The sequence below is a fragment of the Pelophylax lessonae genome (assembly GCF_965119305.1).
Source record: "Pelophylax lessonae genome assembly, chromosome: 2".
Taxonomy (NCBI): domain Eukaryota; kingdom Metazoa; phylum Chordata; class Amphibia; order Anura; family Ranidae; genus Pelophylax; species Pelophylax lessonae.
The window spans coordinates 488,244,199-488,271,122 of record NC_138769.1 but is presented as its reverse complement, the minus strand read 5'-3'; the positions used below and the strand labels follow the sequence as shown (position 1 = coordinate 488,271,122).

General features: G+C 45.8%; 1 protein-coding gene across 7 annotated transcripts in view; it reads right to left on the bottom strand.

Moving 5' to 3' along the window:
* The window catches only part of DOCK9 (dedicator of cytokinesis 9), a 490,995-nt gene that overhangs the window by 328,637 nt on the left and 135,434 nt on the right, over nt 1-26,924 (bottom strand). The gene's annotated exons all lie outside the window — the stretch shown is intronic.

The window sequence follows — 26,924 nt, the reverse complement described above, 5'->3', positions numbered from 1 at the left end:
TCCCTATGAATCACTAGGTATGGGGACTGGCATGATAATGCAGCCAGTTCTGACACCCTGCGAGCAGAAGTAATAGCCACCAAGAAGGCCACCTTCTGGGATAAAGTAAGCAAGGGAATCTCCCTGATGTTTTCAAAAGGAGGTTTCTGTAGAACCGACAAACCCAAATTAAGATCCCAGGGCGGTAAGGGCGCGCGGACTGGAGGAGCCAGGTGCCGCACCCCCTGGATGAAATTCCGCACCAAGGATTTGGTAGCTAAAGGTTTCTGAAAGAAGATTGCTAATGCTGAAACTTGACCCTTGATGGTGCTCAAGGCTAGCTTCTGCTCAACCCCTTGTTGCAAAAAGGCCAATATTCGAGACACCGAATAGGTACGTGGAGGAAATCCTAAAGATTCGCACCACGCAATGTAAGTCTTCCATGTGTGATAATAGACTTTGCTGGAAGTCGCTTTCCTTGCTTTAATAAGGGTAGGAATGACTGAAGTAGACAAACCTCTGTCCTTCAGTACTTGGGTCTCAATGGCCAGGCCATTAAAACCAGCGACTGTAAAGCACGAAGGTAAATAGGTCCTAGAGACTACAGACACTCCCTGAGACGAAGTTCCCACGGAACGTCTGCGACTAACATGTCCAAGTCGGCCAGGCCGGCTTGAAGAGGCCAGCCTAGAATTTCTAGGACCACTGGCGCTGATAGGATCTGAACCAGGCGTCCCTAGAGGTATCTGGCCCCGACCATCCGAGAAAGTCTGGTCGTTTTCTGTTCCCACACATTTATCAGATACCTGATAGTTATCAGGAAAGGTGATCTTTTCTGGTTGAACCTCAGGGACCGAAGTCACCCGACTAGAGGCTACTTGGCCTATCTGGTCAATCAGATCCGATTCCTGTGAGGTATCGGGACTAATCTTAGGAAAAGGTAAAGGAAAAGATCTATACAGGGAACGGTAACTACCGCTTCCTGTACTTAAATGTTGGAAGGGAAGAATCGCACCGGTAGTAGTGGTAGATGCTCGATCTAATGTCCTGAATACCGGTGAAAACGTCCCCCCACCCTGAAATCGGGTGGGGGCGCACCTTCAGGCTGTGTACTCCTTTACTTCGGGTTTGGCTGGGTTGGTCCTCTGCTTGTCCGACCATCCCTTCTTGAACCCTCCTGGAGGAGTCTTGCCTTTCCCGGGAGTACCAGCCGGGCGCCCTTTATGGGCGGTAAAGAAAGGTCCTCGCTTGTTGCGAGGTCCCTTAACTTTTGCAGCCTGTGGCAAAAAAGTACTCTTGCCCCCGGTGGCATCCTTAATGATTTCATCTAGGTTGGCTCCAAATAGACGATTCCCCTGAAAAGGGAGATTGGTCAAAGTCTTTTTGGAACCTAGGTCAGCTGACCAGCATTTTAACCACAGCACACGTCTGAGGATCACTGCTAACTTAGATGCATGCCCTAACAAGGGAGTAGTGTCCAAGGCTGCGTCACAGATAAACCGTAGCCCTTGTATGATCTGTTCTATCAAATCAGATGTCTCCTGGGGAATATCTTTTCCCCTAAGATCTTGGCGTACCATTTTCGCCCATTCCGCAAGTGTCTGGGAAACTAGACCAATAACAATTACTGGTCTAAATGCTGACCCTATCAGAGAAAAGATAGTGCGGGACTCCGCTTCTATCTTTCGATCCACCGGATCCTTAAAGGACGAAGTGTCCTCCACTGGAATAACCGTGGCTTTATTCAGCCTGGAAATAGGCGGATCCACGACTGGTGGTACCGTCCATTTCTTAATGATGGATTCCTCAAACGGATAGCGTCTAGCAATACGCTTGGAATAGTAAAGGTACGTTTAGAATGCTCCCATTCTCCTTTAATCTGATTACCAAAACATTTAGGTACAGGAAAAGCCTTCGCCGTCTTGATGGGCTTATTAGTCCCAAAAGGCCTTTCTGTTTCAGTTGCCTCTGCCGGTAAAGCCTCAAGTTTTAAGGTTTCTTGCACTGCCACAACTAGTGCGTCCACCAATGCTTCTTCCTGAATTATAGCAGGAGAAGAAGCGTCCTCCTCACTGTCTGAGGGGGCTTTACCTGGGATAACAGCCCTTGCAGAGGAACCTGCAACTGCAGTGACCATCTCTGAATCAGAGTCAGAGGTGTCAGATAGTATAGGGGTAGGCGGGGGTCGCTTCCTTGACCCCCGTCCCTGACAGGCCGCCTCCACCCGAGCCACCATAGACTCCAAAATTGCTGTAAATGACTCTATACTCTGTGCACCGGCGGGTCCCGAGGCCCCCTCGAGGGAAACAGGTGGGGGAATATGTGTGGCAGGGTCCATAATAACTCCAGTTACTTCCTGGATGATATAATTCAAAAGTAAAGAAAAAACTTTTTTTTTTTTTTTTTTTGACCCTCAGTGCCACAAAAAAACCCCTTAGTGTTACCTGCTAGGGATCCCTATCGATCGAGAGAGAGAGAGATAGACCCCCAGGCTCACCACTTGATGTTCAGAGTTAAACTGCAACAGCTTACAGCGCTGTCTTAGACAAACAGGAAGTCTTTTGGCTGGCTGCCCAGGAAGAAGGGAGGCGGCTCCGCCCCTCTGCACGCCTTCCGGCGCCTCCCCCAAGCTCCACGAGGTGTAGAATCACCTCAAACATGGCCGCCCCCATGCTGGAGACACGAGGCTACGCCAAAATGGCGGCTCGTGCGATCCAGCAAAAAAAAAATGGCGGCGGCCTGTGCTGACTAGCGGTGTGCTGCAGGCACACAACACTCTCTCTGCATGGGGATATGGCGTGGTTGGCGGTACCGGCCCTGGCGGACCGCATGGCCGTTCGGGAGGCCTGCTAATAGCTGGAGATCTGATTTGGAAGGCAGTCTACATGTCCATGGCTTCTGACTGGTAGGTAGCTTATACTTAACCCATAAGATTCCCAGAATGCCACAGATTACATCTTTAAAACATGTATACAATAGATTGTTAGCTCCCAAACCAAGCCTCCTGGCTTTTTGCACACATAAAATCACACTCAAAGTAGGAGGATTTGTGACATGTTATAGGATAGAAAGAACTCTTTCTTACCATACAGAGAGGGGCCCGCGTTCACCACAAAACCCGTCAGGGAAAAAGGGGGAACATACTACTCACCATACCGGAACCAGGCGGGCACCAACTCCTGACAGTACCCCTCTCCACCGGAGCGGGAGGGCTGTCGACCGATACGGACGCCGTGACTCATGGTCTTTGGCGTTTCAGCGAGACGTTTAACTCGCGGGTTCAGTCCTTTTAATGGGACTTTGTCGCGGCCGACCCAGCGCGGAGCTATGGCCTGCACGCGCTCGTAGGCTGAACTGGGGTGACCACCGGATCTCGACATCCAGCCCGTCGCCCAGTTCAGCTTTCTTGCTTGAAGATCTCACAGGAACACTGGAGAAAAAAAGCTGTCTAAAAATCCTTTTAGAAAAAAATTCTTGCCAGGACCTAAGATCCCAGCAAGGTATCTAGGTCCTTACTCCTAACTAGACAGAAAATAACTGATTTGCTGAGGCAGAGAGAGAGGATATACCCTCTGGGACTGCCCCTAGGGTGTGGCCAGAGCTTTTTAATTTCCTGTCTAGTCCTGCTCCTGCGGAGGTAACATAACCCGAAGGTGGTGTATCACCGAGGACTACGTCTGTCGATGAGCGCTAGAGAAAACTGCGTTAAATCAACTATAGTGCGTTTTTGCAAAAAGCACCAAAAAACACACAGGTGTGAACCAGACCTAAGATGTTCAGTAGCAGCAGCATGCTTTGTTTTGTATCACCTGTCATAATGGGGTTAAAAAAAAAAAAAAAAAAAAAAATTTGCCTTTTATAGTAAACAAATTAAGATAATCGCTACTATAAGGGGTTCATTTATACTGTGAAACAGTGAAAGTAATAATATATTACTTATATACACACACACACATATCCAGAAGTAGGATATATGAGCTATTTAACTAGGAGTCAGACATGAAGCTATATGAAGGATGGAAAGGAGATATAAATCTTTTAAAGTAGTACTAAAAGCTGAGACTTTTTCCATGGATATCATTATTTTAAATATAATGTACAATACTGGTAAAAGTTTACATTAAATGTAATTGTAATGCCTTTTATTACCTCCAGTCTCAGCCTCCACCTTCTCTGGGTTCATGTGCTCCTCTTCCCTCTTTAAAGTTTTTTTTGTTTTCTCTTTTAAACAAACCTGTTATACTTACCTGCTCTGTGTAATGGTTTTGCACAGAGCAGCCCTGATTCTCCTCTTCTGGGGTCCCCGCCGACACTTCTGGCTCCTCCTGCCTTCAGAGTGCCCCAAATAGCAAGCTGCAAAGTATAGTATAGAGTGCCCCTATAGCAAGGTTAAAAAAACTTCTTCCTTTAAAACCACTCACTTCCTACCCAGGACTACATGTCCCATAAGGCATTGCTACTTACACATTCACAAGTTCTCAGGCACTTACTGACATGTATGGATGGTGTACTAAGCTGTATGTGCGCTTCACTGCATTTCCTTATATTTAAAAACAATTAATGCATTCTGTATGCAGGCCAACTAATCAGCTGACCAACTAATCGATTGTGAAAATAGTTAACTATTTTAAGAATCCATTAGTTATTTTGGCCCTACTCTGTTCTATCAGAAGATAGATTGGGAACTGTGGAAGAAGGGGAGGATCAGAGGAGACAGGATCAAAGTCTTTTTTTACACAATGCAGAGGATTAACCCCTTGGGTTCCGCAGTGAGAACCCCAATCATGCTCTACTGCATATACAGACTGATTTTACTGTTGTAGATTTAGTACCACCGTAAGGTTATCAGATCTTTAGAGAGTGGATTAATCAATCAGGATACTATCACTTATAGACTTGTAATAGACCTGCTGCATATTGTGGCTTTGTACATATGTCTTGATTCTTTTTATGCATTTATTTAATTGATTTTCTGCTCAATCCAGCGTGCTCCAGTTTTTGTTTTTTTCTGTTCATCTATTCACCAAAAATACCAAGTTATGCAGACAACATAAAGAGCTTAAAGAGATTCTGTGCTGTGGAATCTGCATGTGAAAAAGGCAAGCAGAGGTAAAATAATTTGTCCTCACTATTGCGCGTAGGCTCCTAACTGCTGATCTTTTCACCATTACTGACGCATGCTATGTTCTGCACTGTGTGTGTGGATGAAGCTATCCTGGTAGAGGCCTAGGTCTCCTTTGCTAGATCTGCCCCTCTGATGATTGGTGATCTAATGTCTGGTGGGGGAATATTCAGGAAGCACGCATCCACAGAAGAGAATGAAGTAGAAGAAAGGGAGATCATTTCACTGCAGTTTTCTCTCTTCTCTTTTTTAGGAAGATCATTAGGCAGCACAGTAGTGAAACCCTTAAAACCCGGCCCAACCTCCCCCACTTAAGCTGCAAAGGCAACTGATGGGGGTGTTCACATGCTGGGGACACAATGCTTTGCAAAAATGATACCCATTGTCACACTCCACAGGCAGTGCTAAGCACAACTTATTTACCTGAAAGGGGCAATTGTACAGGGTTTAGGGGTTAAAACAGGCTGTGAGGAGACTAAATACCCCCTCACTGCCTGTTAAATGTCCTCTAAAGATTGATACACTGCAGATTGCTCTACAGAGGTTGAAAGCTTGTGTCAACAAGCCCCAAGGCAGTAGTGCCTTAATGGTAAACACATTCTAAACTACGCCGCCCTCCAGCAGCACGCTGTCACCACAGACAGGGCTTCCAGCTCCACCCAGTCTTCCTTCCGGTTTTGCACACTCCTTTAGTTTCAATGGCCAGGCAGTGATTACATCACTCCACCCACATGTGCAGTGTCACAGAGGTAGCACAGAGCTCTGGACTGATGGTGCATTAACTGTGCCCTCAATTCAGAATGCATGAGCCGATAACGTCACTGGTTCTCAAAACATGTCAATATCTCCTAAATGGTCCACGTTTAGGAGATAATTCATATTACCTACAGGTAAGCTTTATTATAAGTTTACCTGTAGGTAAAAGTAACCAAGCCGAGTTTATGATTGTTGGAAGGATCCTTGAACATGAAGCCATTTAGCTGCAATGCATCTCTCCTGGAGTTTTTGTGCACCCAGGAGGGACATGTGCAGCTTCCAGCCACACTGTCAGCAGCCCATCAAAATCTACAGCAGGCTGTATACAGCTGCACAAAACTGAATGCTGAACCATGTGGTATTCATGTTTAGGATCCTATGTAGAAGACCCAAGTTCTAAGCATTCGTCTCTGTACGCACATGGCCCTAAACACAGCCCCATCCAGCCAGACCCTGCCACAGACTTCAACAGAGAGCAACATTGAACCTGCACCTGTCCCTCCTGGGCGCACTAAAATGTTTTTAGAGTTTAGGTCCACTTTAAAGAAGAAGTGTTGCCACTTTATAGGCTGATAGCACTCATCATTCCTCCTTTTTGACTCCTTTTCTCTTTAGTTCAATTAAATGTAGTCTCTATAAAAATTCTACTGCTCGGTTTTACTAGTTTGTATTGATATTTCTAACGCGGTAATACTAAAAACACTACCAAAATTGAAAATCATTTCATAAAAAACATTTATTGGCATATTCAGATCCAGAAGTGTACCATGTGAACAGCAAAAAGCAAAGGAACAGATCAAATTTATTGCGAAAATCATACATCTCTACTATGAATTAGTGTACTAACATCATCACTTGCACTGTTCAATAATCACGACAGATAAGCTGACACACTTTATAGTATGCTCCCATTAATTTACTATTGCATGAATCTTTTAGGTTAGTGTGATTCAGCAGCTGTTTGTAGATATACTAAAAATGTATGAGAAGTAACTAGGAGCATGTAGACTTAAAGCTGAACTCCAGCTTTTGATACACTTCACGTCCCCCTCCAACATCTAAGGCCACTGGATGTGCTGTATAACCTGTATGTAGCTGAGGTTACATACAGCACTGTTTGCCAAGTTTAAACCGAGACTTCCAGTCTTATACCAGGAACACAGAATATATCTGATTGGCGCTCTGCTATTCAAAGAAATCAATGTATTCTAGCAATGAATACAAAGTTTCCTCTGATTGGCAGAGGTTGTGACATCATCAGCCCACTTTTCTGACTTTAAAGGTCCCTTTAGAGCTCCGGTCAGGCCACCCAACCCCCGCCCCTTCTGTGACGTCACATTCTCCTCATCAAATCACTAGAAACCTCCAGAGTCAGAGCTGCAGGGCACGTCAAGCCCTCATTAGCTTGCACTACATGCCCACCGGGCAGGCAGTGAATTGCACAAAAACAAGTAGAACAACGATTTTTACATTTTGGAGATTATGGCTGATTTGTTGTTACAATGATTGCGGAGAGGGCTTTTCTGCCACTTTAACTAGAACAAAAGTTAATGCTGGTAATACACCTGTAAATTTTTTTTTTTTCAAAAACTTATTTCAATTTTCTAATAGTCAACAATGACAAACCATCATTTTTGACCCTAGTGGTGAAAAAATTTGAAGGCTCAGGTAAAAAAAAAAAAATTGTTTGACGTATCAAATAATATCCTTTTATATGCACTTCTCTGATAGTAAAAGCTTACACACAACTAAAATTGAAGTCCTGTGAACTAACATTTAGACTAGCATACGACCCTAAACATTGACACAATGAGGTGAAAGCTAATGAAACTTTTAGTAGATAAAAAAAAGAAAACCCAAATGAAAGCACACTTAGCATATCAGGAACAAGCTCTCCCTTTCATCAGAAAGGAATATGTGTGAGCAAAAGAGAATTCTGGGGGCTCCTATGGTTATAAGATAGTTTGAATTTTTCATGACAGGTTCACTTGAAATATTATGGTTTGGATCACGCTATAAAACTGAATATGTGAACAAAATTAGAAACAAACTTCCGTTTAAATTCTTTTATCCATTCTTGTCTTTACATAAGGGACTTCACAAATAGGGAGCAGATGTTGATGGAAAATACCACCCATATCCACATTTATAAAAGCAATAGCTTTTCAAAGAAAAAAAAAAAAAAAAGGAAATGCTAGTTGGGACAAAACTTTTTTTGATCAATAAAAGTAAAAAAGCTCATTGCAGAAAATCACTAACATGCAATAACAGCTGGCACTGTAAAAAATATATGATAAATCAATGAAAAGAGGAAAGGGAAGACTTCTTTATCTCCAATAGAAAAAAAAAAAAACACAGAAATAATCTACAAAAAAGAAACCAAAGCTATGATTCCAAGAAGAGCAACACATTATAATAATTAAGCTGTGGTTTTCATATCCTGCTGTGCACTAAAGATCAACTTTGAGAAGTGTGTGCAAGCTAGCAGGGTCATGACACTTGCAATGTTTGCAAGCTTCCAGAAAAAAAATGTAATGTAGGTTAAAAACAGCACCATATTCAAAGATTTGTCAATATTCATGAATATGCCTATCTGACCCTCAGAATGACTGCCCCTGGTGACTCCCTGAAGGATCTGTGAACAGATGTCAATAAGGGGCCTCTGATTGACACATTTTCAATGCTAACACTGACATCTGCAAAGCAACAGATACCCATTAGTGATCATATTCTCTTACCAAACCTTGTAGGGTTTAGGATTGGTATGCTTATGGCGAATGGCAAACTGTTAGCCTACTAACAATGCAAATCCTAAACTGGTTAAACAACTGGAAATTTTGGAAGTTTTCAAGTAATTTTTACATGAAAAAAATGGCCAAAGCTAACATCGTTAGACAGTGAAGTGGGACTTCACAGTCTTCTGGTTTAAAAACAAAATGTTGGAAATTGTACGCATGTATTACAATGCCAGTTGATAGGCATCTTTAATTAATCTGTACTCCCGGTTTGATTGGCACCAAGTTGAAAAATGATGAAAACTGTGGATGGTTACCACCCTATGGTACATTTGGATGCATTACTCCACTTCTGAGAAACCGAGGAATAAACAAACAATAAGCCCCGGTCATCTTACGATATTAAACAGGAAGAATCATATCCGCTATATACTGTATTTGCCGGCGTATAAGACTAATTTTCAAATTGAAACATAGGTTTTGGGCTATATTCGCCATATAAAACGACCCCCCCCCCTTTCCGAGACAAGTAGGTAAGTAGGTGTAATCTCTCAAATCTCTCCAAAGTAAGTAAGTAGGTGTCTCAAAGCGCTGGCTGGGTGTGCCCTATTCATCTCCAAGGTACTGTAAGTACCGTAAATGTACGGTAATCTCTCCTATATCTCCAAGGCACTGTAAGAAAGTATTCAATGTAATCTCTCAAAGCACTGCCTGTCTGTGCCCTATTAACCGCCAAGGTACCGTAAGTACTGTAAATGTAATCTCTCATATACCTCCAAGGTACCAAAAAGTACTGTAAATGTAATCTCTCATATATCTCCAAGGTACCGTAAGTAATTTTTACCGGTAGATGTAATCTCTCAAGGTGCTGGCTGTGCAGGAATCCTGTACCAGTATACCGTATGTACCGTAGCTTCGGCTACATACAGTATACCGCACTGAGCCAATCACGGTCAGCTATGTATTCTATTATTGAACGCAAAGCCTGCTCGGATTGGCGGAGTCAGAGAGGCGGGCTGATCTTACTCTCTCTGACTCCGCCAATCAGAGCAGGCTTTGCATTCAATAATAGAATACATCGCTCACCGTGATTGGCTCAGCACGGTATACTGTATGTAGCTGAAGCCAACGTACCGGTACATGATTCCTGCACAGCCAGCACCTTGAGAGATTACATCTACCAGTAATACTTACGGCACCTTGGAGATCTACGAGAGATTATATTTACGGTACTTACGGTAGAGAGATTACATTTTACGGTACTTATGGTACCTTGGAGATTTTTAGGGCACAGCCAGCGCTTGAGATTACACTACTTACCTTGGAGATTTTTATACTTGGCATATAAGACGACCCCCCCCCCATTTCTGGGGGATCTTTTGAGTTTAAAAAGTCGTTTTATACACGGGAAAATACGGTACTATTCTCCTCTGCATCTCTTCTCCTTTTCCTCTACTTCTGCTTTGAAATGAATACATTACACCATTTCGGAAGTTATATTCTGTATAACCAGAATTTTTGTAAGTTTAGTAACCTCTTTATTTTTGATGAGGATAGCATGCAAAAAAAATAAATAGGAGGGATAATCATTCATCCGATATTCTCATTGTGTGTGAGGCTTTGAATAGAAGTATACTTACCTTGCCAATATTTTCCGTATCACTAGATGTGATGTCGCCGTCCTTCTGGGAAGATTCCTGGGAAATACAGAGCACATAAAATCTCAAGAAAAGATACTGCAGTCCATTGCAATATCTCAGCTGTTCTGTATTCCACAGGATCTAGCTGCGATGTGACATCTTAACCTAGGCACCACTGGGGAAAGACAGAGGTTGGCTAAGTGTAAAAACCCAATTTATTTTCTTTACAGGTACATTTTACACCCACTAGTAGGTAATTTGTAAAAGGAATTAGAGGCCTGAACAGTGAAAGCAGATCTTGCATTTTACTGTAAGGTGCAATTTAAGTCGAGGAAAGCAGTAGTAAAGTGACTCACAGACTCAAACAGATTAAAAAAAAACTGAATTTTTGTAAAATTCCTTTCTCTGAGTCCTCCGACAGTCGCCGCCTCTCCATATTCATCACAATGGGGTAATTGACCTTTGCTCCGTAGGAGTAGCTAGGCAACAGAATATGTCAATATTAAAGCTTTTAGCATATCCCACCCACAGGGGGTGGTCCCCTCAGTCAATACCCTCCTGCTTCCTGTTCCATACCTCAGTTTCAGTAGAATAGCAGTAGAGTACATAAACAAACCCCAAAAGAGGGGCGGGGCGGCGACTGTCGGAGGACTCAGAGAAAGGAATTTTACAGGTAAGATTTTACAAAAATTCCGTTTTCTCTTACGTCCTCCAACAGTCGCCGCCTCTCCATATTCGTCACAATGGGGACGTCCCAAAGCAGTGCAAGCATGAGGGGTGGGAAACGCAGCCGCGCCTAAGGCAACGCCGGACCCATATCAAAGAAAGGAACCTTACCAAAAGGAAGGAAACCAGCTGGGTATCATGAAAAAAACTTTGCTCAACAGGAGCAACAACCCAGGAAGAACAAATAACCCAGGGATAAAAACATCCCAAACAGCCAAGGGCCCAAAAACAAGGGACCTTAAGTTACTGCCGCACTAAGAACCTTGCGGCCAAAGGAAGCATCTGCCGATGCCTGAACATCCACTTTGTAGAACTTTGAACGGACGACCAAGTCGCCGCCTTACACACCTGGGCCACAGAGGCCCGATGATGACAGGCCCAAGACGTACTCAGAGATCTGGTAGAGTGCGCCTTCACAGGCATAGGAGGAACTTTCCCGTTCAAAGCATATGCCTGCTCAATGGTCTGTCTGATCCATTTGGCGATGGTAGAAGCCGACGCCGCCATGCCCTTCCGAGGTCCCTCAGGAAGGACAAAGAGAGAATCCGTCTTGCGAAAGGATTTTGTCGAATTCAGGTAAACCCTGATCGCCCTAACAACATCCAAGGAATGTAAGGCCACCTCCTTCGGATGCTTAGGCTCCGCGCAAAGCGAAGGCAAGACAATGTCCTCATTGAGGTGAAATTCCGAAATCCTTTTCGGAATAAAAGAAGGATTAGGTCGCAAAACCACCTTAACCAAGTGGAGTACCAGATACGGAGACCTGCAAGACAAAGCTGCCAGTTTCGAAACTCTGCGAGCCGAAGTGATCGCCACCAAAAAGGCGACCTTTTTGGACAACAGAGGCAACGAGATCTCCCTGATCTTTTCAAAAGGAGCATGTTGTAACATGGACAGAACGAGGTTCAAAGTCCCACGGAGGCAAAGGCTCCCTCCGAGGAGGGACCAGGTGCCGCACCCCTTGAACAAAGGTGCCAACCAGAGAATTAGACGCCACAGGGTGTTGAAAAAGAACGGCCAGAGCAGAAATCTGACCCTTAATCGTGGCCAACGCCAAACGCTGGTCCACCCCCGTTTGAAGGAAAGCCAACACTCTCGAAACCGAGTATGAGCGAGGGGAATACCCCCTGGACTCACACCAGGCAAAATAGGCCTTCCAAGTACGGTAGTATATCTTCCCCGAAGAGGCCTTTCTAGCATTGAACAAAGTATGAATGACCTCCGGAGAGAGACCCCTATCCTTCAGGACCTCGGTTTCAACAGCCAGGCCGTCAAAGCCAGCGACTGTAAAGCAGGATGGAATATCGGTCCTTGAGACAGAAGATCTTCCCGAAGAGGCAGACGCCATGGAGCGTCGACCGCCAGATTCACGAGGTCTGCGCACCAAGACCGGCAGGGCCAGTCCGGCGCCACCAGAATCACCGTTTTTGGTTCCGAGGACAACCAGCGAAGGAACCGAGATAGCAACTGAATTGGTGGGAATGCATACATCAGCCGATACTGATGCCACGGAGCCACTAACGCGTCTGATGCATCTGCCCGAGGATCGCGCGTCCTTGCCACGAACCTTCCCACCTTGTTGTTCAGACGAGACGCGAACAGGTCCACATCCGGAAGACCCCACTTCACGCACAACATCTGGAAGACCTCCGGGTGGAGCGACCATTCCCCCTGGTCCAGAGTCTGGCGGCTCAGATAATCCGCCTGCCAGTTCTCCACCCCCGGAATGTGAACTGCCGTTATCGCCGGGACGTGCGTCTCGGCCCAAGACAGAATGTCTGCTACTTCCCGAGCCGCTCGGGCACTCCTGGTGCCCCCTTGGTGGTTGATGTAGGCCACCGCCGTGGCATTGTCCGTCTGTACCCGAACCGGACAGCCCTGAAGCTTGTCCGTCCAGCGTCGAAGGCAGAGATTTATCGCCCGCAATTCCAGAATGTTGATCGGAAGGGAGGATTCGTCCTCCGACCAAGTACCCTGGGCGGAAAGAACGCCCAGAACACCACCCCAGCCCGACAGACTGGCATCCGTGGTGATCACCGTCCATGAAAGCGGACGAAAAGACTTGCCCCCCCCGACACCGCCGGGGACTGCAGCCACCACAGAAGATTCCTTCTTGTGTGAAGACTCAACGAGATCTGAAGATCCAGAGAGTGTGGTCGCCCGTCCCACCTGGACAGGACCTCCGCCTGGAGACCCCTCGTGTGAAACTGGGCGAAGGGAATCGCCTCGAAAGCCGAGACCATCAAACCTAAACACCTCATGCCCGTCCGGAGGGATGAGCACGGAACGTCCCGAAGGGACCTGACTTCGTCCTAAAGCGTTTTGAGCTTGTCTTCCGGAAGGAAGACTTTCGCCTGAACCGAATCCAGAATCATACCCAGATAGGGAAGACGAACCGACGGGCTTAGCGTCGATTTTGGGAAGTTTATCGTCCAACCAAACTCCTGCAGAGTCTGCATCGTGACGGACAGATCCTTCACCAGACCCTGACTGGTCGCAGACCGAACCAGAATGTTGTCCAGATACCCCAGGATTGAGATACCCTGGGCTCTCAGTAAGGCCAGAACCGGTGCAAGCACCTTGGTAAAAACCCGCGGAGCCGAAGCGAGACCGAAGGGTAACGCCACGAACTGATAATGATCCTCCGCAATGGCGAATCGAAGGTACCTCTGGTGACCCTCGAAAATCGGGATGTGTAGGTACGCATCCTTCAAGTCGATGGAGGCCATGAATTCTCCCGGAACTAGAGCAGCCACCACCGAGCGCAGGGATTCCATGCGGAACTTGCGAACCCGCACAAAGCGGTTCAGAGCTTTCAAGTCCAGAATTGGACGTACCTTGCCCTCCTTTCTGGGCACAGTGAACAGATTTGAATAAAACCCCCGAAATCTGTCCCGATGAGGCACCGGAACCACCACTCCCTGAGCCCGCAGGTCCTGCACCGCCAGGTGCAGATCCCGCAAACGCTCTGGAGACAGTTGAAGGTTTGAGGGAAAAAACCTGTTCGCCGGCCTAGATAGGAACTCGATCTTGTACCCGGACCGAACGATCTCCTGAACCCACCTGTCCCGAACGCGGGCCAGCCAGGGTTGAAGAAAACCGAGCAAACGTCCCCCCACCCCAGAACTGGGTGAGGGCGTCCCTTCAGGCCGCGTTGTTATGGGCAGCGGACCCGGACTGGCCGGACTTCTGCTTACCTGCCCACGGTTTCTTTTGGGAGCCTTGACCCTTGAAGGGCTTGCCCATATAGTGCGACCGAAAGGCACGAAAGGACCCCTGAGGGGGCCTAAACGAAGCATGCTTCTTACCTTGAGCGCCCTTAGCCTTGTGAGATTGGGGCAAGAGCGTGCTCTTACCCCCAGAGATCCCCTTAATCAGCGTATCCAGTGAGTCGCCAAAAAGGCGAGATCCCGTATAGGGCAAATTAGCCAAAGTCTTGCGAGACGATTGGTCCACAGACCAACATTTTAGCCAAATCAAACGGCGTGTCAACACCGCCATGCTGTGCACACGTGCAGCTAAAGGAATTACATCTAATTCCGCATCACACAAATACATGACACCCTGATGGATCTGATCCACCATTGCCAATGTCGTCGGCGGGGCGGAATCAGCCACCAGGACGCGCCTGAGCACTTGCGTCCAATCCGCGACAGCTTGAGCTGTCATAAGGGAAGCAAAAATAGCTTTCAGCATGGAACCGGTAACCGAGTAAGTATGACGGGCAAGAGACTCCAGTCTCCTGTCCGTAGGTTCCCGGAACACCGGGGTATCCTCTGCCGGAATCGCAGTGGATTTATTCAAAACAGCCACCGCGTGATCCACCGGAGGTGGAACACACCAGCGTTCATCAGTGGTGGGCGTGAAGGGATAACGCAGCTTGAACCTACTTGGTACAGCAAAAGGCTTTTTTAGATTGCGCCATTGTTCACTAACAGCGCGCTGAAAATCCTCAGTGCAAGGAAGCCAGAACGGCAGGCGGACGCGGTTCATCCTGTAAATGCAACGTTTGTTTGATAGAAGCAACCAATTCATCCATGATTGCAAGCTCTTCGGACAAGCCAGGGGGAGAATCATCAACCCCCTCAACCTCTGCATCCCCTCCGACCCTGCAAAGTCCAGGGACGAACGGGACCCCAGCCATAGCAGCCCCATCACCTTCGCCCTCTGAATCAGAGGAAATTGAAACTCTGGGCCGTTTAGTGGATTGAGCAGCCACAAGCATCTGCACCTGAGCAGCCAGGTTAGCCACAACTGTGGCCAAATCGCCCCCCTCAGGGGAAACCGCAGCAGTCCATCGGCCTCCCAGTAAAGCGGGAGGAAATTAACTTTCCGGAGAATCCATGCCCCCAGAAATGTGCAGGAGAAAAAAGGGTAACTGTCCCTTTAAAAGCGCGGCGAGCGCAGCCCACCGCTCACACACACCTGCACAAGTCGACCCCCACAGGGAAAACTACAAACTCAGGCAAGGAACACAGGACTAAAGAGGATAAAAACCTGGAGAGATCACTGCTGCTGCTGTATCGATCGGTGTGCCCAGGGAAAAGGAAGTGATGCAACAGAAGCCGCTCCTATAAAGCCTATGGAAGGCTACAAAAAAATGGCCGCCAGGGGAGGAGGTAAATGCAGTGCTACATGAGGCCGGAGCGATCGCCGCCAAAATGGCGGCGCTTGGCGCCAAAACGCCTCTCCCAGCATATAGAAGAAGCCCTCATATGCCTGCAGTTATCAATAAAATGGCGGACCGCAGCAGCGGCCGCCGCATGTTGCACAAAACATGTACCACAGCATGCCCTACAACATATAGCATGTCACACAGAGAAGTCACACAGTTAGTAACACAGAACAGTGTATCACAGCCCCCCTCCTTGCAGCCCACAGCAGCATCCAGACAGGGAGCCTCATAGTGTGAATAGACATGCAGGGTTACACAGTCCCAGACTGACACCCACTAAACAGACAGGTCCCCACACAGAGTACACTTACCTTCTGAATGGCGTGGGGAACCTGCACAAGCGATCAAGCCACTGCACATGGGACAGGGAGAGTCGCAGCACTGCGGTACGAAACCGCATGGTGTCCAGTGAGGTAGCCACCTCACCACAGCATCCCTGCAGCGAACAGGGATGGGTCCTTCACCAATGCCAGGAAAAATACCTGACTGAACGCTCGATGGCAGGCTGGGAAGCCACTGGCCCACAACCTGCGACCAGGGGGGCCAACCCGAGACCCAGCTCGCACGATCCTCTTTATCAGAAGAACTAACTAATGCTGACAAAAGTAACAGCTAAGTAAAGAGAGAGAAAAAAACTCAAATAAAATCAAAAAGAAGATAAAGGCTGAGACAAAATGCCCCAGCACAGAAACAGCCAGCTAACTCCTGAAAGCTAGACAATGAAACTGAGGTATGGAACAGGAAGCAGGAGGGTATTGACTGAGGGGACCACCCCCTGGGGGTGGGATATGCTAAAAGCTTTAATATTGACATATTCTGTTGCCTAGCTACTCCTACGGAGCAAAGGTCAATTACCCCATTGTGACGAATATGGAGAGGCGGCGACTGTCGGAGGACGCAAGAGAAAAAAAGATTCTTTATGTTATCTAGAACCACCACCTGTGCAAAGCTGCTCACAGAACCTTTATCCAGCCCACTTCCACGTTTGGTGAATGCAAAGGCATTAACTTAAAAAAAAAAAAAGAAGTTTAGCTTGAAAGTGTTGAAAGAGGATAACTTTCTGTCAGGTTTTATATCCAAAGTTGCATTGGAGAGATTTTATCTCACTTACTGTTCCTGTGATACTTGCATAAAAAAAAATAAAAAAAAAGGAGGGTGTGAGCGTCACCAGGGCAAGAAGACCGAGGCCCCAAGAAAAGAATGGTAATAAGTTCCAATTCTTACTCAGGTGAAAAGGGTTTTGTCCATGTCTCTTATTAAGAGATTTTCCATAAAGTGGGGGACAACTTTCCAAAGGTGCGAACCCCTCCCTGCTCTATCCAAAATGCAATAAAAGGTTTTTTGCTGGAATCAGAATTGAATAAAGATGCTGCCCTAAAGGAATAAGGTAACAAAGTGACAGTGACTTTGGAAAGGTAGCCCCTGATCCAGTTATACTTCCCATCACAGGGATCTCTCACTACTCCTTTCTGTTTCAATCAGCACATTAATTTATCAGCTCAATAGGTATTTTTTTTTTTTCCAACTTAACATATTTACCCAAAATGCTTTCCATGGTACATTTAACAGACCACAAGGAACCAAATAGGAGAAATGCATGCATTTTAAAGTGCATGCAAAGCCTAACAAGGAACTTCTATTTACTGCCTTATTATACCACTGAAGTGTTGTGTTAGGTACAATAAACCCATGGAACCTCTAACTTCCTATAGTGAGCTAACAGTAAGTTTTCTAGACTACAGAACACCTCACTCTTAGATGCTATAGAGAACAGACTAGGGAGACTTGTTCTGTAATCCTATTACAATTCTTAACTTTACCACTTAAGCCCCAGCCCTATTTCGGACACTTTTTGTTTACAAGTTAAATCAGTATTTTTTCCTAGAAAACTACTTAGAACCCCCAAACATTATATATATATATATATATATATATATATATTTTTTTAGCAAAGACTCTGGATAATAAAATGTCGGCCATTGCAATATTTTTTGTCACGCGGTATTTGTGCAGCGGTCTTTAAAACGCCATTTTTTTGGAAAAATGTTGAAAAATCACATTTCACTGCATTTAAAAAAATACTAAACAGTAAAGTTAGCCCATTTTTTTTTTTGTATATTGTGAAAGATGTCACGCCAAGTAAATAGATACCCAACATGTTACGGTTTAAAATTGCGCACACCCGTGGAAAGGCGACAACCTACGGTCAATAGAGATCTCAATAGGCGACGCTTTAAATTTTTTTAACGGTTACCAGTTTAGAGTTAGAGTGTAGCTCTTTTTTTAATTATTGCTCACACTCTGGGATCGCGGCGATACCTCACATGTGTGGTTTGAACAGCGATTTCATTCGCGGCTCGACTTCCGTATACGTTTTTTCCTTGCGCGAGCCAACGGTGACGGGGGCGGCTAAAAAAATGTTTTCCTATTTTATATTTTTTAACTTTACTACAGGTTTTTAAAAAAAATAAAAAAATCTGATCACTTTTATTGCTGTCCCAAGCAATGTAAACATCCCTTGTGACACCAATATGCAGTGACCGGTACTCTTTATGGAGGGATCGAGGGTCTAAAACAGGGTTTCTCAACTCCGGTCCTCGGGGCACACTAACAGGCCAGGTTTGCAAGAAAACTGAAATACATCCAGGTGATATAATTTGCTGCTCAGTGATTGCAGTATTCTAGTCTGCATCTCCCCAAGGTAATATTTAAAACCTGGCCTGTTAGTGTGCCCTGAGGACCGGAGTTGAAAAACACTGGTCTAAAAGACCCTCGATCCCTCCACTACACTTCCATGTATGCAAAACGCCGAAAACTGCATTTTTGCATACAGCCTTTTTTTAAATTTGCTGCCTTTTGCAGCAGAGTAACCCGGAAGTGACGTCATGGACGCCGCCTCCGGGTCACGTCATCGGAGACCCGATCAAAGCCGTTTCCAGCTTTGATCGGGACTCCATCCAGCCGGCTGACGTGCGGGCTGGGTGCTCGGGTCTCCCGATGGGACGGGAGGCCCGTTCAAAGTCACGGAAGGCGGCGGCCTCCCGCTCACCCGGGTAACGATCGAGCAGCTCCCGAGCCGCATCGGTCGTTACTGACGGAAAGCCGACCGACGGCTGTAAACCACGGTACCGGGATGGTGCCCTCTAGCTAGAGGCATCATCCCGGTATAACACCGCAAAATCTGCCGACGTAGATCTACGTCACTTTGCGGTAAGTTATTAAAGTGTCACTAAACCCACATTATAAAAAAAAAAAAAACTATCAATAAATGGTGTATTCCATGCTGTTCATACTCAGTCACTATGAGATTTGTTTTCTGCATTCTGCCAAAAACCTGGTTGATCCCGATGCTCTTTATCCCCACCTTCTGTCCATGTCCCAATGCAGCAAGGGATTTTGCAGCTGTTGTGGAAACCCGGCTCATGCCAAGTTTTCAGTGAGTTTCTATGCTGAGCATTACCTCCCTATCACATCTGAGAGGCCCATGTAACTAGAGACTCATATCACAAATGTGGGCATATAGACAGTGGTAAATTACAGCCCACTCCCTCCCTCCTCCTGCATGCCCACTAACCAGCTAAACATAATGGGGGCGGGATATTACATGTAGATTAATGGTGGTTTAATCTCCCTCTTGTTCTAATACACAGGCTGGAGGGGCATGACAACCCATGACTGGAAGAAAATCCAGGCTGTTTTTTTTTTCTTTGAACATGTGACCAGCAGCAGAGGACTACTCCTGTTTAGGTTTCCCTGAAGACAGGCTGGGAAAGAGCTGGGTCATGTTACAGCTGTAAATCAATTTAGAAAAAGCTGCTTAATTTTTTTTTTTAATAAAAATAATTACAGTGCCATCATCCGCATATAGAAATAGAAGGGACAATGTAAATTTAACGGTGTGTGTTTAGTATCACTTTAAAGGTGACAACGCTGCTTCTCCATATATACAGTTCAGTGCATGAGAATTGTTACCCTAGGAAAGAAGTGTTACTGCATGAGTCATCAGGTCAAACTAGAAAAAGAAAAAAAAGAAAAGAAAACTAATGCCACCACATCCAAGGACTGGTAGGATGTACTATATTACATTTTTGTTCTTGGATTTAGATGAAGAATAAAGTGATAGTAAAGTCTTGTTTAATTTTTTTCCTATAAAAATAACCAACATGTTATACTTACCTGCTCTATTGCAGTTGATTTGCACAGAGCAGCCCAGATCCTCCTCTTCTCGGGTCCTTCTGTGATCCTAGCTCCTCCCTCCTGTTCAGTGCCCCCACAGCCAGCAGCTTTCTAAGGGGGCCCCCCAAGACAAGTCACACCTCCCTGTGTCCAGACACAGAGCACTGACCTGGCCCTCTCTCTCCTGATTGGCTAGCTGACTTTGAATAATAGTGGCAGCAGCCAATGGTGCTGCTGCTGTGTCTCAGCCAATCAGGAGGGAGAATATAGGATGGCGGAGACACTCGTGGACATTGCTGGACAGAGAAGAAGCTTGGGTAAGTATTAGGGGGGCTGCTGCACACAGAAGGTTTTCTTTTTCTTAATGCATAAAATGCATTAAGATAAAAACCATTCTGACTTTAAAAAACCTTTAAAGTGTTACTAAACCCAGGACCCTGCATTCACTACTGTATATCATCTGGTCAATCACAGCACAACATGGAAATCCAATTAATTTAGTAAATATAAACCGCTAAACACCTTTTCTCATCAGCAGTATATAGTAGGGCTGGGCGATATGGCTGAAAACTGTATCACGATATCAGTGTTTCATATCGGTCGATATCGATAATTATTGATATTTTTTATTACCCATTTAAAATAAGGACCCTAGGGTGAGAATGCAGGGCGGCGGGCATGGTACAGGAGAATGCAGGGTACTGGCATGATGCAGGAGAATGCAGGGCACTGGCATGGTGCAGGAGAATGCAGGGCACTGGCATGGTGCAGGAGAATGCAGGGCACTGGCATGGTGCAGGAGAATGCAGGGCACTGGCATGGTGCAGGAGAATGCAGGGCACTGGCATGGTGCAGGAGAATGCAGGGCACTGGCATGGTGCAGGAGAATGCAGGGCACTGGCACGGTGCAGGAGAATGCAGGGCACTGGCACGGTGCAGGAGAATGCAGGGCACTGGCACGGTGCAGGAGAATGCAGGGCACTGGCATGGTGCAGGAGAATGCAGGGCACTGGCATGGTACAAGAGGATCCGGGGTTGTGGGCATACTACAGGAGATGCAGTGCTGTGGGCATGGTACAGGTAGACCATGCCCGCAGCACTGCATCCCTTGTAGTGTGCCCGCAGCCCTGCATAATGGCAGGTAGTGAAACTGTTTCACTTACCTGTTCCAGAGGCGCCTTCATTTTAAAAATGGCGCCGCCCGGCGCGGACACGTCATTGCGCATGCGCCGCCACCGCTCGTATAATTTCGGCTATTCCCGGCCTCTCCCGAGCGGCAGCGGCGCGTGCTGGTGACATGTATGCGACGGGCGGCGCCATTTTTAAAGCCTAAACCCGTCGGAGCTGACTTTTTTTATCCTTGACTCGAGTATAAGCAGAGGGGTACGTTTTCAGCACAAAAAAATGTGCTGAAAAACTCGGCTTATACTCGAGTATATACGGTTCTAATATCGAACGTTTTATCGTGCAATTTTTGTATTGCTATCGATCACGTGACTATCGCGATACATATCGGTATCGTTTTATCGCCCAGCCCTAGTATATAGCAATGTTGTGACTTTAGTGTCCAGCCAAGCACTGGTAAAAGTGTGTAGCGGGAGTTTTCTTTCTCCTCTGACTGTCCTACGAGGCTGCATGATCCCTGACTCTGTCTAGACAGTGCTGATTGGCCTGTGCTGATCACATGCACCACTCCAAAAAAAAACCTCTCTAGCAATACACACCAAACAGAGCATGTGCAGTGCCCCCATGGCTGTGTAATATCCGGACATGGATTGAGGACTGTGGAAGAAAAGGAGGATCAGAGAAGACAGGATCAAAAAGCCTTTTTGCACAATGTGCAGGATTAACCCCTTAGGTTCCACAGTGAGTAGAACAAGCATGCTTTACTGCATATACAGAATGATTTTACTGTTGTGGGTTTAGTAACACTAAGATACAATGCTAATAATGAATGCACATACACAGAGAAAAATAGCTCTACTCACTACTTTAGAATTAGCGTCTTATATTTTAACAATATCACTACTGCAAACAGCAATAGGCTGACAGCTCAGAGATATGTTTGTCACAGGAGATTGTATCACTGTGCCTGAAGGAAAATTGGCACTGACAACATCAAGAGACTGCGGAAAATCTGCAGTAGGTGGGTGTATCCAAATAGCATTTACAAGGAAAAAAATTTGCACTTCACAAAAGGAAGAAAAAAAAATCAAACTAAAAACTAGCCCTAAACCACACAGCGCATGAATATTTTAAACAAGCTGAAAGAAAATTAATAAGTAAAATATGTTATGGGACCAAAGATTACGATGCTAGTGCATGATAACGTTAGTGGGAAAATCACAGAGGCATTATCTGACATTTTGCTAAATGTTTTCACAATGCAGAATGTCCCAGCTAAAAGGTTTAAAAATGCACAGGCTACCTGAATTCCACTATACATACTGCACAGTTGTGTAGTGGTTAGCACTTTCACCTAGCAGCAAGAGGGTTGCTGGTTCGAATCCCAACCACGACACTACCTGCCTGGAGTTAGCATGTTCTCCATGTGCCTGCGTGGGTTTCCTCCGGGTACTCCGGTTTCCTCCCACACTCCAAAGACATGCTGGTAGGTTAATTGGATACTGTATAAAAAAATTGGCCATACTGTGTATGTAAGTGAGTTAGGGACCTTAGATTGTAAGCTCCTTGAGGGTAGGGACTGATGTGAATGTACAATGTATATGTAAAGCGCTGCGTAAATTGACAGCGCTATAGAAGTACCTGAAATAATAATAATAATAATACATACATTTATTGTGACAAGACAGAGCTGAGTCACAGTGTCAGAATAATTTGAGGTCTCTCAGGGTTCTTGCCCATGCAGGTTGAAGGCAGCTAGGTGGAGAAAGCTGGCTTTTGTGCTTTCCCTGGGATTATTAATTCTGGGTAAGATTTCTGGAGCCTAGAGGCTTTAAGGAGTTTTGAGCAGGATAAAGCCTCCAGCTCTGTGTCCACTGTTATATACCACAGACCTTGTATAACTATAGCTCATGGCTCCACACTCCCAATATGACTGTTCTGCTGCATAGACACACTAAGTGTGTATGCCTGCACTGACCAGGCCAAAACTGGGACAAAGTTGTTTATCCCCATGACAGCAGGTGGGATCGGGTTTCCCCCCCAAGCCACTTACATTTTAAAATCGGTGCTGCTATGTGAATGAACAAACGACAAGTCACATCTGCCATCGTGGCAGGAGTGCTCAAAAAAACTTCAAGCATGCTCATCAGCACACTCTTAGTCCATTCACACTTCCCACAGCTTTGAAATGGAAAGCCTGAACAGAGCTAGAAGGAAGAGACCTGTATGACGTGTCTGCAGGAGCCTGACATTGTACATTAACAATTCACTGAAACGCGGTTGAAATACTTTGCAAACTCCTGTGAAAAAAAATGAAGTGCACATTTTTGCCCTACAAAAACAAGTGTAGTTATTTATTTTTTTAGCAAAGGTGAACTTAGTCTTTAATAATATGAAAAGAATGCTGTAAATGGGAAAACCGAGAACTAGTAAAGGGTTTGGGGCAGGCTGGACTCTACTCGCAGTGGTAACACCCATGCATCAAAGCGTTAGTGTGTTGCGTTAGGTATGCCCAATGCACAGAGATAGCACCTGCATGTACCTGTTAATTGTATTTATGTACATATGCATTGCGGTGCCATTTAGAATGAGTGGCACTACAGCACTCCTACAAAAAAACAAACATATGATTTTGTATGCTGTAGAAATACACACAAAATCATGCACATATATTTTAAGATTCATCTGCGCACTAGCAAGACTGAGAACAGTTTGTGTAAATGGTGAATAAAAAGTTTTTTAAAAATAAATATTGAAATAGTGGATTCATACTCTCAAGCAAATAGATGACAATTTTGTAAAATTAGCACTAAGGGCTTGCTCACACTTGACAATTTCTAACGTTTAAACGCTCCTGTGGCGTTAGTATGGGCATTAGACTGGCGTTATGGAGATTCAGTATGGGTGTTAGACTGGCGTTTTACAAGCATTAATGATTAGTTAAAAATGCTAACCAAGCGCCTTATGGACAGTTTTGAAGCATTTGACAAGCGCTAAGGTGCGTTAAAACTGCTTCACAAACACCTATTCCATTACAAGAAATAAACGAATCTTAACACCCTGCAACCGCCTGCCCAGAGCATTTACGAAGTGTTACCATAGACTTGAATGGGAGGCGTTGAAAGGCTTCAAATGACTCCTGACATGAGACTTCAATTCTGAAGCAACGTGATGCTAACGCTTCTTGTTTTCACAGTGTGAACAGCACTGTGTGTTGTCCATTGTACAATTTGCATAGGCACTCGAGGGGCGTTTTAACGTCTCTCAAACGCCTCCTTTATTCAATAAAGATTATTAGAAATTTTTCATACAAGATAAAGTTACAAAAAGCAGTTTGAATCAAACATATGGTTACTATCATGAACAAAATAAGTAACAAACGTCAGTAAGCATAATATAGCCCATATACCCTTCAGGGTACAGACGTCAGAACATAACAGATATATAGTATAATCTGTTAAAATGTTTCCGGGCTATTCTTCTATATCCATATAACACAGGAAGAATGCTCAAATGCCTACTTTTAATGCCAATGTGAACTTAGCCTTAGGCTGCATTCAGACTGAAATGCATAGTACTACTAACTTGTGGTGGGCAGCTTTAAATTGCTGCATGTTCATGAAAACCCACTTTGTGGTGCCTTGGCAGGCAAATCAAAATGAATGGACTGCCTTTCTGCGCATAATAATACACATCAACTTGCATGCGGTAACACGCAGCAATTGTGCTTAATTTTGAGTCTGTTTTTTTGAATAATATTCATCATTGTCCAGGTATTTCCTTTAGCTATCACATGGAAAGCCAGCCACAAAAAAAACGAGTACAAAGTAATGTCTGAGTCACTGTTCTCAAGAATATCTAAACAGAACAAAAAGAATACTGGTAAAATATGAAGAATGACAACAAAAAAGGCAATGGGTAAGGAAATCATGATGTATGGAGTGAAGAAACATAGTAAAAAGGGGGGCTGTATGCAGCACCTGGGCTTTCTAGGAGGGAATTATTTTTATACAGGATTTATATAGTGCCAACAAGTTTGCGCAGCCCTTTACAACATGGGGGCAGACCGTACAGTTATAAAACAATTTAATACAGGACGACGCAGAGTGGCCCACCTCGTTAAAGCTTACAATCTAGAGAGCGAGGGAAAAAATATGATTTTTGTCTTACTGTAAAATCTTTTTCTCTGAATTTCATTGACGGACACAGCTCCAGAATCTTCTTGATTCTTGATTCATAACTAGGGTTGAGCGGACACCTAGATGTCCGTGTTCGACGGGTTCGGCCGAACTTTAAAAAAAAGTCTGGGTCCGTGTCCCGGACTTTTACCGAACTTTTCCCGGACACCGAACCCCATTGAAGTCAATGGGGACCCGAACTTTAAGGCACTAAAATGGCTCTAAAACACCAAAGGAAAGGGCTAGAGTGCTGCAAATGGCAGCAAAACGTAATAAAGAGCATGGCAAGTGCTCTGCAAACAAATGTGGATAGGGAAATAACTTAAAACAACAAAAAAAAACAGAAAAATAAAACAATGTTCTTCTTCATCTCTGAAGGACGAGGCCCATATGGAGTAGGAGGGAGGTTGAGGTGGTGGTGGATGTGGCGGTGACATAGGCATGCGCACAGGGTGTGCCGGGTGTGCCTGGGCACACCCTAATCACCTAGGGCACATAGCATTGCCAGTGAGGAGATGGGAAAGATCTCCCTCGGACCTGCTCTGCTCTATTTCTCTTTGCCTACAGGTACATGGCCCCGATACATTACTCTCCCTGCTGGCAAACACATGCATGTGTATTTCAACTTTGGGGTGCACACCTTAATGCAATAGGCTGCGCACACCTATGGGCGGTGTAGGTGGAAGCGGCGGTGGAGGAGGACCAGGGCCGGATTAAGAGCATCATGGGCTTGGTGCTGAGGATTTTGAAGGGCCTTAAGGGCCGTGCCTTGCCATGCACCCAGAGGAGGAAGGGTGCAGCCATGCATGCCTAATTCAACATGGGATGCTGTCTCTGAAGCCCATAAACACATCCATGCATCGGCAACTGTCCCTCCTTGTCCGGACTTCGCGCTGTGTGGGGAGGTTCTGAGGGTGCTGCCTGGGGAAGCGAGCATAGAAGCCAGACTTCTGTGTTTACAAGTGACAGAAGAGCGGTAACAGTGAATATGGCCAACCCGGGGCCTATATAAAAGGTAGGGGCCTGGAGCTGCAGCTCCAATAGCCCCTACGTTAATCTGGCCCTGAGGAGGAGGACGAGGTAGCCAACACTGCTTCTTTTCACAAATTTTAAATGAGGGTACACCCCAAAAGAGTGAGAAAGAGCAAAAATGGAACAATGGCTGGGTAAGGTCGGTATCCATTGCTATTCTGCATAAGGTACGGAAAAGTCCCGTGGGACCCATGCCTGGTTCATTTTAATGAACGTGAGCTTGTCCACATTGTCTCTGGACAGGCGGCTGCGCTTGTCTGTTATAACGCCCCCAGCCGTGCTAAATACCCGTTCAGATAATACACTGGCTGCAGGGCACGCCAGCACCTCCAAGGCGTAAAGGGCAAGCTCAGGCCATGTGCCCAATTTGGAGACCCAGAAGTTGAAGGGGGCAGACCCCTCATTCACTACATGTAGGCGTGTGCACACATACTGCTCCACCATGTTGGTAAAATGCTGCCTCCTGCTAAGACGTTCCATCTGAGCTGCTGGTGCTGCTGTTTGTTGTGGCGTGCTGACAAAGCTTTTCCACATTTCGGCCATGCTAACCCTGCCTTCTGAGGTGCTGGCGGTGCCCTGGTTGCGTTGGCGACCTCCTCCTCCTCTGCCTTGTGCTTCCACTGCGGCCCCGCTGTCAGATGGGAATGCCAGCAGCATGGCGTCTACCAGCGTGCGCTTGTACTCGCGCATCTTGCGATCGCGCTCCAGTGAGTGAATTAAGGACGGTACGTTGTCCTTGTAACGGGGATCCAGCAGCGTGGCCACCCAGTAATCAGCACA